Raw genomic sequence first — 11,345 nt, 5'->3', positions numbered from 1 at the left:
TGGAGGAAGGATTTAAAAATAACTCCAGGAGTTTCTGGCCTGGACGCAGGAAGGACAGAGACGCCAATCGCTGGTAAAGGGAGGCTTGTGAGGGAGCAGGTCTCGCCTGTGTTCGGGAGGAGAGGGGGGTCGTGTTGTGAGCATGTTGACTGTGAGAAGCCCATTGGACCTCAAGTAGGTGTTGAGTGAACAGTTCAGGGGAGGAATCTGGGCTGGGAAGAGGAATACATTTGGGGATCTTGAGCAACATCAACGCCAGAAACGGCAATGGGCTAAGGCGGCTTAATGCCATCTGAAAAGCTTTGCTAGTTAGGACGCCCAGAACAAGGTGCGGCAAGAAAAAAATGCCAGTGCGCAGAGTGGGAAAAAGCCTCTTTCTCTGCTTTGCAGTTTCATCTGGCATGATTGCACGCAGCACTTCGGCATGCATTCATTACATAGTTCTACACGCACTCTTCACTCGACAGCCATTATAGTACATTGTTTTATCTTCATAACAGGCCCAAGGGAAGCACCAGACAGAATATCTGGAACCGAGCTTGGAGCCCAAAACCCTATCTGTTCCTGACCCGCCGACCGCACCCCCACCCTCGGCCCCCCGCCGCCCCCCGCCGCCCCCCGCCGCCCCCCGCCGCCCCCCGCCGCCCCCAGCAGCTCTAACCCAGGTGGGCAGGGTTAGGAGGTCAGATTGAGGCGGGGAAGGCGACTCCTGGCTGGTTTGTTGGCTAGCGGCAGGGGAACCTGAGTCGACCCCACCAATCGGAGGCGAGCTGGAAGTTCGGGGCGCGGCCCCTTTAAGGCCGCCCGGGTGATCTCAGCCCCGCGCTTGCCGCCCCACCCTCCCCGGAGGCGCGCTCAGTGCGCAGGCGCACCGCGGCTGTGCAGCGCTGTGTCCGGGACGCGCGGCCCGCGGCGACTAGACTCCGGCTGCTGTGCTGTCCGCCCCACCCGCACAGTCCGGCTGTCGCGCGTCGCTCGCACACGCCACCGCCGCCATGGGCTCCTGAGGTACCCGCCGGTCAGCCTCGGGTCAGAGGCCCTGGGGGGACGACTGTGGGCTCCTGGGGGCGGGGGGGTTGCCGCGTTCTGGAGAGGCAGGGTGCAGGGGTCGCCCCGCGGGTCGCGTGGACCACGGATCCCGGGCAGAGGAGGGGCGGAGGGGCCCGGCCTGGCTGAGGAGGGTGGGGATGTCCGCCGCCCTGCGCGTCCCCTATCCCTGCCGGGTCCCGGGGCCGCCCGTGGGTGTGCCCTGGCCCCCTCCTCGCCAACGTGGCGGCGCCGGCGTCTGGAGTGTAATTGGACCTGCCGGTGGAGGTGGCTGGGGGAGACGGCAGGCGGATGGATAGCCTTTTTGCAAGTGGGATTGTGTGCGCCGGTGGGTGTGCTGACGCCTGGCACCGCGGAGTGAGTGGGGGGGCACCCTTGCCTTGTTCGGGTGGCTGGGATCTTGGGAGGGTTGGCCTGGCGAGGCTTTTTGGGTTGCTCACAGGGAGGGTGTAAATGCTTTGCATACAGGTCAGCTGCTTGGAGGGGCACCGACGGGAACCTGGGACTCCAAGGATATTCGCCTTGAAAGAGACCATAGAGACTGGTGTGGGGTGTGTGGGTTGTACATTTGCTCCCTGGGTGCACTGCTGGGGTCTAGAGCTAGTTGATTCCGGGCCATGGCAAGGTTTTGGGGTTGTGGGTGAACATGGGTATCTGTTCCCAATTCACCTTCCATGGGTTGTGCAAAGCCAGGCACACACACACACACCCCGGGCACTGTGTCACAAAGCAAGTGTTTGCACGCCTGATACCTGTGTGTGAGCTGAAGGCATGTATTATTTATCTGATTGCCTGTGCTTTATGTAAGGCAAGAAACAGCAATCTGTGCCCTGGAGGCCCTTGCGCTGCCGAGTCAGCCAGGCAAACAGGCTCACCTGCACCTCCAGAGGAGGCAGGGGCCTCAGGTGAGACTTCCTTCACAGGTTTGTTTGCAGCGTCCCTTCTCATCTCCAGTATCTGCGAGCTTGGTGGGCCCCGGAAGCTCTGCATTTCAGGACGACTTGTCGAAGAGTGCTGTGTGTATCAGAACTGGGGTTGTGGGGTGGGAGGGCGCCAGCAGCCAGGCCTGATGCCCATTTTGTCAGGCCTTGGACACAAATGCATGATGCCCCCTGTATACAGCCCCTGAGGTCAGTGGTGGAATCAAACTTAGAAACAAGTAGTCGCAAAGATGTGAAAAATATGAAACAATAAAGTGTGGACAAAGTGGTTTGGGTGCTGAGAGAGGGGCAATGTGGCCGGCAGAAAGGACGTGACATGAGGGGACAGCTGAGCTGAAGCCTGAGGGGTGACCAGCATTGGTCTGAGGAAGTAGAAAGCGGGAAAACACATGATTTCTGAGTGCATTTCCCCAGTCCATCCTCTTAGCACTTGTGGGAGTGCGAAGCTGGTTACCCCGTTGGGCAGGCGAGGAAACAGACACGGTGCAGGGGGCTGGGGGGTGCATGACTTGCTTGTTCATGGTGTGTGGCAGGCCTGGAGGGAGTCATCCTTGAATCAGGACCTTTCCCTTGCTGCCAGACCTTGCTGCCTTGTAAGTTACTGAGCGCCTGCTACACACCAGGCGCCGTGCTAGGGGCACAGGGGTGAAGATCGGTGAGACCTGGTGCTCAGCCACCCAGAGGCTCCCAGTGTGGTGGGGAGGAGGACACGGATGGTGGCCCCAGTCCAGACCCGAGGCCCCCATAGCCAGTGTGGGTGGAAAGGCACTGCGGATTCCCCCCTGAGAACCACAGGCAGCCCGGGGTTCTGGCTGTGTTGTAGGTTGTTCCCACATGGTGGTGGGTTGTACAAGGAACCCCTTTTAAAGCTCTCCAGGTGGGTAGGAAGAAGAGCTTCAAGGCAGAACGCTGTGAATGATCTCCTTGTCCTAGTTCTCTGGCGTTGGCCGAGTTCTCCAGAGCTCCGGCTTTTGTCTGGAGGCTGCTTTCTCCCCTCTGCCTTTGAGGTCTTGCTCCTGGCTTCTGGTGGGCCAGCCCAGCTCTCTCCCCGAGAGGGGCTCGTTCTATTTCCAGTCCCTGCTGTGCTCCTTTCTCCCTGTGAATTCCCTGGAGTGGAAACCGCCTGGGTAAGGCGGAGTGCAGCCTTTATTGTTTGGAAACCCAGTAACAGTGAAAGGCCTTCGGGCTCTGTGGGGCCTTCGGACGGGGATTGGTGTGGGGTGTGGAAGGCCAGCAGCTGGGCCCTGGGAGAGCTCTCTGTGGGGTCTGCTATAGGACCTTCACTGGCATTGAGTACTCCCTGAAGACCTACTACGTGTCCGGCACCGTGCGAGGCCTGAGGCCTGAGGCCTGGGTCATGACTTCTGAAAGGCTGTGGTTGGCTGAGGGGTCCAGAGGGCAACAAATAAGTGTGAGGCGGGCGCTTACTGGTGGAAGAAACAGGGCCCTGAAGGGGCTGGAGGGCAATGGGAACAACAGCTTGTTTATTTGGCACTTACTGTGTGCCGGGCGCAGTTCAAAGCACTTTCATGAAATAGTGGCCAGTTCAACACCCCCCCCCCCCGCCCCACCCAGTGAGGTGGGAGCAGTTACTGTCACACGTGGCAGAGGAGGCAGCCCAGGAGGTCACAGTGGGACTGGTCACTGGAGCTGAGCTGTGAGCCAGAGGGTCTGACCTCAGAGCCCTTCCCCTACTAGGCCTGGGGTGTCCCAGAATTCTTCCTGGAAACAAAAGCCCTGTGCCTTGGAGGACAAGGAGCGTTTGGCTCCTGGAGAAAGGGGTGTTCAAGGCAGAGGAGCCCCTGGGCAGAGGCGCAGAGGCCTGACATACCTCCCATCCCAGACCCGGCTGGGGTAGGCCTGGGCCTAAAGACCCTGAAGGCCCTGCTATGGAGTTTGAACTTGACTCTGGGGGGTCATCAGGGAGCCCTGCAGGTTTCATAGAGGAAGTGACGTCCTCAGCAGTGTGTTACAGGACAGCATGATCATCTGCCTCCTCCTTCCTTTACCCCCGCAGGGAGCCCCAAGAAGACCCGGCCTCGCCCTCCTTTGCTTTCCTGCAGGTCACTGGCATTCTTTTTAGTCCTTGCTGCCTTTCCCTTCTCTTCTTCCAGCAGTTTCGGGTTTTGACCACCTCACAAGACCCAGGACAGGCCTTTGGAGTCCACTGTTGTGGTGGTGTCTGCTCTAAAGGTGGGCTCTGTCTGAGTCACTGTGGCCAGTTAGCTCAGTTGATTAGAGCGTTGCCCCGATACCCCAAGATTGTGGGTTTGATCGCTGGCCAGGGCACGTACAAGAGTCAGCCAATGAGTGCATCAGTTAGTGGAACCACAAATAGATGTTTCTCTCTTTCCTCTCTCTCTCTCTCTCTCTCAAATCAATAAATTTAAAAAAATATATAAATAAATAAATGAGAGTGTCCTCTGGGACCAGCTGTGAATCAGCTGCTGAGCTGGAACCCAAGCCTCTTGTGGATCCCACGGGTCCTTAGTGACTTCCCACGCCACGGATCTAGAATGGACGTGGGTGGCTCCCTTTCCCACTGGAGAGCTGTGGTGGCTGTCCATTGTCCACGTGCCCGCACTGCCCAGCAGAGAGTGGGGACAGAGTGGGGGCTGGAACCCAGAAAGCCAGGCTCAACTCCTGCATCCCACAGGGGTTCGCTGAGGGATGCCTGCTCTGCCTGCCTGCTGTGCGGGGCACCTGGCCACCAGCGCTCACCCGCTGCTCTAGTCCCTGCGCCGTGGTGCTGGAAGGCTGGGGGGTCTCTGCACGGGGTCACTGCTGAGGCACAGCCGAGAGGTCCACATTGGTGGTCGGGTGTGGGAGCTGAGGAGTGAGAGTGGGGGTTTCAGGGAAGTCTTCTGAACTGGGTGCCTTGGGAGAGGGGGCCACGGATTCAGGAAGGGGACAGAAATGGTCTCTGGCGGCACGGGAGGAAGGAACACCCCCGGGCATTGGTGAGAGGGGCACACGGAGCTGAGCTGAGTCGTCCCGCGACTTGGAGAGAGAATTGGGAGATGCCTCGAAGCCTCGCCCTCTTTTTGTCTCCATGGCCTTGGGCAGGTTGCTTACCAGGTTCTACTTCGGGGAAAACGAGGAATTTCCTTCCCCTGTAAGATGGGAGTGACAGGGTGCAGCTGTCCTGTGACTGTCACCATCCAGCGTCTGCGAGGAGCCCAGCTCAGCCTCTGGCACGTAGTACATGCGCAGCACACACTGGCTGTTATAATTACCTGACAGGCCCTCGAATTTATTCTGTCGCCCTGGCTGGTGTGAACCAGTGGACTGAGTGCCGGCCTGTGAACCGAAAGGTCACCGGTTCGAGTCCCAGTTGGGCTCATGCCTGGGTTGCAGGCCAGGTCCCCAGTTGGGAGTGTACGAGAAGCAGCCAATTGATGTTTGTCTCCCCCTCTTTGATTTAAAAACTAAATAAATAAGCCACTGGCTGTGTGCAGGGAGTCGCCCTCACGAAGCTGACACTGGAGCAATCACAGTGGTCACAGGTGCTCCAAGACAACGTCAGGACAGTCTCTCCTGGGCGGGCACTTCTCTGAGAAGGTGACATTTCAGCTGTCACCACGTGTAAGGGGACGAAGCAGCTGCCAGGCAGAATGAGCAGCACGTGCAAAGGTCCGAGTTCTTGTCGACAAAATTGTGTGACACTGGGACTCAGCACGGAGTGGGCCCTCAGTAAATGTTAACTGAATATGATTGTCTCGCCTCAAAAAAGGTGGGAGGGAGATGGAGGGAAGTGGGTGGAGGCCATGGAGAGAAGAATTGGATGGTTGCCAAGTTCTGGGTTTTCTCATACTCCCCCATCATCTCTGCCTCTGTTGAGTGGGGTGCAGTGCCATTCCGGGACCCTGCTTTGCCTGGGGAGCGGGGGCCCGTGCAGAGTAGCTGGGGTGCTGGCATTAGGCAGGGGTCACACCCAGGCAGCACTTGTTCCCATTCGGTTGCTGTTCTAGCGCGTCTGAAACCCTCCACTTGGGCAGAGCGTAGAAGGAGGACCCGGAGCCCTAGGGGGGTGGTCTCTCCAGCCTTCCATCGGTGACGGCTGGGTGTCTGGCACAGCGCCTTGCACGGAGTGGGCGCCGAGACAGTTTTTCACTTAGTCAGTGATGTGGTTGGATGGGTTAATGTCATTGCCACTCTAGATAAAGGTGGACGCGTCCTCGAGAAGTGAAGGGATAGTGAGACCAGTCAGAACAGGATTGTTTATCAGAACTGAGTTCACATCAGGAGCCCACAGGACACGTCCTACAGCCTCTGGTCAGCCCCAGGGGAGGCCCAGCCCCTGGTCTGGGAGGTCTCTGGCCCCAGCTCAGAGGCAGGAAGCCCTGCGGCCCCCTCCTTTTCCTCCTGTTCTGGGGCGGAAACCAGAGGGAAGATCCCACCCAGAAAACCTTTGTGCCCAACCTCGTCACTTCCACCTCCACCTCGTTTTAAAAAGTCACACGCTTAGACCAACTGAACATTTAATGGGAAGTTTGCGTGTTGGTCTCCGTGTTTCAGCCTTTGAAAAACAATGAACAGGTTTCTCTGGTTTTGAAAATGGTGCGAGTTGATTTTAGTAAACTTGGGACACAGAAAAAGTTGGGGGATAAGAATAAAAATCACCCCAAATTTTATAACCAAGGAACGATCACCGTTGAGGTTTGGGTGTGTTCTCTGTCCAGGCCCCTGCGTTAAGCTCATTGTTCTCAGAGCACCGGGTCCTAGGCCTTCCCCCATGTTAGTAAGAAGTTGGTGGTAGGTATAAAAGAGAGAGTTCCGCTGTATCTCAGATTCTCTGCAGGAAAGACAAGGTCCCAGCCTTTGTGCCGACTGGCACTATGGCCTGAGGGGTGGGCAGAGCACTGAATGGAGACTCACTTGCCCTCTAATGGAGCTACTTGTACCCGCTCCGCCCACCTTCTGGGTGCTACAAGGCTCAGGTGAGGTCCTGACTTAGAGACCCCCCCAAAGGGGAGGGGCCTGGTTTGGAGGGGAGCAGGTCTTCACAGTAGCATGGAGACCGAAGGAGAGGGTGTGTGTGTACGTGTGTGACTTCCTTTCTGACCTGAAGTCTGTTTGGGGACCTGCTTGAGCGTTCTACCTGGTCTCCTTGCCAGGGAGCCGTGGTCTGTGGTCCCTGTACCGTGGGCCAGGGGTGGTCCCAGGGTGCTGTTCCCCACCCCCACCCAGTAAGAGGGTGGAGTGAGAGCTCTGGAAGTCACTGCACCTGTTGCCCTGAAAGGGGTTTCACAGCAGACAGCTTCGCCCCTGGGAGACAGGCATGCAGATCGGTGCCTTTACTTTCCCTGCTGCAGCCCCTGTGGGCAGCCCGCATGTGCCCAGGGGGCCTGTCCTGTGAGCAGGTGGCTAAGAACCCTCACTTCGCTGGTCTGTGCTGTTCCCCAAGGCCCTCTGGGTCATCATTTACAGAAAAGCTTTGAGGGGAAAATAAGCAACCCCAAGGCTGCCACTGTAGCCGCTGGCTGGCACAGGCTCCTGGGCTCTGCCTCCAGCGCCCAGCTTTTTATTCCGTGTAGAGTGAGCACAGAATCTGGGATTCCATTGGCAATCTTTTTGGGTGCCTGCACAGCGGTGATAGGTGTTGGTAAATGGATATTTGGGAGGATAGTAATACTAATTAATATTGACATACCTCCCTGACTGGCACGGCTCAGTGGGTTGAGCGTCGTCCTGCAAGCGAAGCGTCGCTGGTTCGGTTCCCAGTCAGGGCATGAGCCTGGGCTGTTGGCCCGTTCCTCTGTTGGGGGCATGCAACAGGCAGCCAGTTAATGTTTCTCTCCCTCTGTTTCGCTCTTCCTTCCCCTTTCTCTAAAAGTAAATAAACAAAATCTTAAAAAACTATCGGCATGCTAATTAGTGCAAACATTACTGCCCTCCCTGCACCCTGCACTTCGTGTGGGGCTTTGCAGTTCGCAGCATACAGTTCACAAGCGTTGTCTCCTTTAACTCGCCCAGGGGAGGCTGCGGCTCAGAAGGGTGGATTTGTCTCAGGTCCTCTGGAAGGAAGCATCTAGGTTTCCGATGTCGAACCCTGTGCCCTTGCTGCTCTGAGCGCCCGGCAGGTGGACTTGCTGCTTAGACTGGACAATGTGACGCCAGAGAATCAGGTTGAAGTCGGGGGTGGGGGGGTGCAGGAGGCTGCAGCCTGCTCTGCCTGCTGGTGGGCTGAGGAGCCAGGCTCCCTGGGGGAAGGGCCACGGAGCTGGCTCCCATGGACAGGGGCGGTGGCAGGTGGAGAAGGGGGAAGGGCTTTCCAGGTAGTGGGACCTCAAGTGTGCACAGAGGCAGGAGACACAGGCAGGTGCGTTGAGTAGCAGAGACGGAGCGAGCCCTCTTGGGGTGTTTGGCCTCACCTCTGTGATGAGGAGGTCCATGGGTTTTAAACAAGTAGGTTGCGTGAAAATCTGTATTTACCAAAGCAGCACATAGCTGCTTTACAAAGAGAGGTTGATGCATCGTGTATTAGTCAGAAAGATTGGAAGAGCAGTAATCTCAGGGTGGAAGCACGATTTGATCCACAGGACTCCTGGCCCTCTGGGGCAGCGCTCTGCCTGCGCCGGGAAGTGGGAAGGTCGGCCAGCGCTCCTCCTCCCGCTTGCTGTCTTTGGCGTGTCAGGAGGTGTCTCCCACTCCACTCGGGCGGACGGCCATTTCTCTCATCCACAGTTGGCAGTAGTTGGGCCGAATTGGTGGCCGTGGGAGGGAGCCCAGCCCTGCTCGCTGCATTTACACAGCTGTCCTCACTCACAGGGAGGTCAGCTAGGGGACACCCGCCTGTCCCTCGCCAGCCGTTCACTTGCAGAGCGAGGTGTCGGTGGTCCTCACTCGTGGGCACACGCGTGATGGAACAGGTCTGTGGTGGACACTGACCATCAGGGAGTGTGTATGTCTGCTTGACGGTGGTGCCCTTCTACTTGTGCAGGGGACATGGCAAGCGGTGCTTGTCCCTCATTTAGCAGGGCCAGAGTGGAGACACTTGACTCCCTCAGACTCTCCCCTCCCCTCCGTCCACCCCCCGCCTTAGTGCTCACCCTGTGGCCTACCTGTGCCTCCCCTGGGCACTGACACCTTCACCCAGAGAGACCAGTTACGGCTGGGTGTTGTGTCTACCTGCCCCGGGACGAGGGCATCAGAGCCACCTGTGCTGGAGGGGCTGAGGAGCTGAGCGGGTCTGGCCCTTCACTTACTGGTGAGGAAATGCAAGTCCGTGGACCAGGGTACCGGGCGAGCAGGGGCTGATCCAGCCCAGAACCATCTCCTGGCCCGGCGCTGGATGAAGACAGGGCTCTCCTCTACTGGGTCTTCATGTGGCCATCCTTAAAACGATCCGTGGTCCGCATTTCCCCCAACAGTTGGGCCCGTGTGTTGGGTGGGCAGTGTGAGGGCTCCCTGCCTGTGGCAGCATTTTCAGAATGGCAGGTGTGCGCTTGCACACGTCGACGCAGCAGGTCACTGCTACGAACCCTTCTTGCAGACGCGTCACACGTGTGCGAGACGACTCATTTGCCAGGTTTGTCATTGCTGCCTCATTGTAATAACAGAAGATTGGAAGCAACCTCATGTCCATCAGCAGGGGCCAGGGGCGAACTGTGGTCCATCTGAACCGTGGAACGTGGCACAGCCATGAGAAAGTACGCCGGGGACTCCACTCCGGGTGCGGAGCAGCCGCCAGCAGGGACAGGGATGGCTGTGCAAGGGGCAGGCCCAGGTGGTGACCGGGGCACCTGCGCCTGGGCGATGCTCAGGGCATTTGCCTGGCTTCCTCCGCAGGTCTCTGGGGACTCGCAGGAAGGTCGGCTGGTGCCTCTGGGGTGGGGGCGGTGCCAGGGCACTGTTCACGGCAGACCCTTCGTGCTTTTTGAGTTTGAATTGTGAATATATGATTTAAAAACAAATTAAAATAAATAAAACTGTATAGACAAGAACCATAAGAAATGTAGCTTCACCTCTTGCCCAGTGCAGGAGAGTGGAGGCTCTGGTTGCTCCTTCAAGGCCCAGTCAGCCTCCCTTAGGCCCCTGACCACCACCTAATAAAAAGTGTGCTTGGGTCTCCCAGAGGGACCGAGTGTGAAGGTTTGGGTGTTTCTTGGTTAGCACGACCCCAGCCCCAGCCCTGGAGAAAGAGCCAGCCCCCTGGCCCCTTCGAAACCCTGCTGCTGGCTCCTCATCATTTTGCACCTCTTCTGCCCTCTGGAACCTCCCACTGGTAGCAGAACCCAGGCCCTCTGTCCTGGGCCTCTTGAGCCTCCCTTGAATGGCCGCTCCTCCCTCCCTGTGCCAAATTCCGACCTCTGTGCCTTTGCGCAAAGCCTGCCTGCCATGCATGGCCCAGCTCCATTTCTGCCTCCACACAGCCTTCTGACCTCCCACCCCCCTCCCCGCGCGGCTTCCTTATCTGCTCCTCTCTGCTGACACTTAGGCTGTTCTACATTGTGTCCTGGGCGTCTGGTTCCTCCCTGGGCTGCGGGCTCCCTTGGGGCGACCTGCGACATCTGCGCTGGCTCCTGGCCCCACTCCGCGAGAGGGGTGGAGGCTGCCCTCTTCCTGAGGGGGTTGGAAGCTGTGGGGGGCAGGGCCTGTTGCATGTCCGTGAACCCCGGCGCCTGGTACAGGCTCCCGGCCGCCCGTCCTCACAGCAGGAATAACAACAGCCAGGGCAAGGGCCACACATTCTTCCCTTGCCGCCTCCTGCGGGGGGACCTGTGAGGTGCAGCTGCTGTGACCCCTCTTAGGGATGAAGAAGCAGGGCAGACATCTTGTCCAGGTCACACAGGGAGAAGTGGGGTCTGGACACAGGTCTGGCTGCCTCCAAAGCTACATTTAACCAGTCCCTTTCCCACCTTCCCCAAATCACAAGGAATGCTGATGGCCTGGGCCCCCTCTCAGTCCCTGTCCCACTGGCCACGGGCACCCTGGTACTGTCAGTGCATTTTCCCCCACTAGGCTGGAAGCTAATGGGCTGGAGTGTTATCTGAGACACCCTTGGACTTAGCACATTGAAGGTGTTTAAGGGTGTGTATCTATGTTAAACTTATCAAGGAGGTTTGACTTACTGTGGTGAAGCGCACTAATCTGAGGTGTGCAGGGCGATGGAGTTTCATGTCTGTGAATTCCCGTGCAGGCCACCGTCCAGGTCACCCTGCAGAGCATGTGCAGCATGCCAGGAGGCTCCCGGTCGCCCACCGTCCGGAGGTGAGCAGTACTCGTACCTCTCGGTTGACTGGTTTGGCCTTCCCATCAGTGGAGCCGTGGAGAAGATGCTCCTGTGAGACCATTCCAGCTTGTGTGTAGCCGTCCTGGTTCTTTTTCACGGCTGCATAGGTGTCCGTGGTTTGA

At 58.1% G+C, this 11,345-nt stretch overlaps 1 protein-coding gene across 3 annotated transcripts in view; it reads left to right on the top strand.

Moving 5' to 3' along the window:
- Positions 1-857: 857 nt before the first annotated feature.
- The window catches only part of TMEM184B (transmembrane protein 184B), a 47,634-nt gene continuing 37,146 nt past the window's right edge, over positions 858-11,345 (top strand). Inside the window, exon 1 of one of the 3 annotated variants that reach the window (XM_053919571.1) lies at positions 858-1,008. The gene's annotated coding sequence lies outside the window, so the exon portion shown is untranslated. Of the gene's footprint in view, positions 1,030-11,345 lie in introns of all 3 variants that reach the window. The other 2 variants (XM_053919569.1, XM_053919570.1) reach the window with 2 other exon arrangements.

The sequence above is a fragment of the Desmodus rotundus genome, chromosome 3 (assembly GCF_022682495.2).
Source record: "Desmodus rotundus isolate HL8 chromosome 3, HLdesRot8A.1, whole genome shotgun sequence".
Classification (NCBI taxonomy): Eukaryota; Metazoa; Chordata; class Mammalia; order Chiroptera; family Phyllostomidae; genus Desmodus; species Desmodus rotundus.
This window is presented reverse-complemented; position numbering and strand designations above follow the sequence as displayed.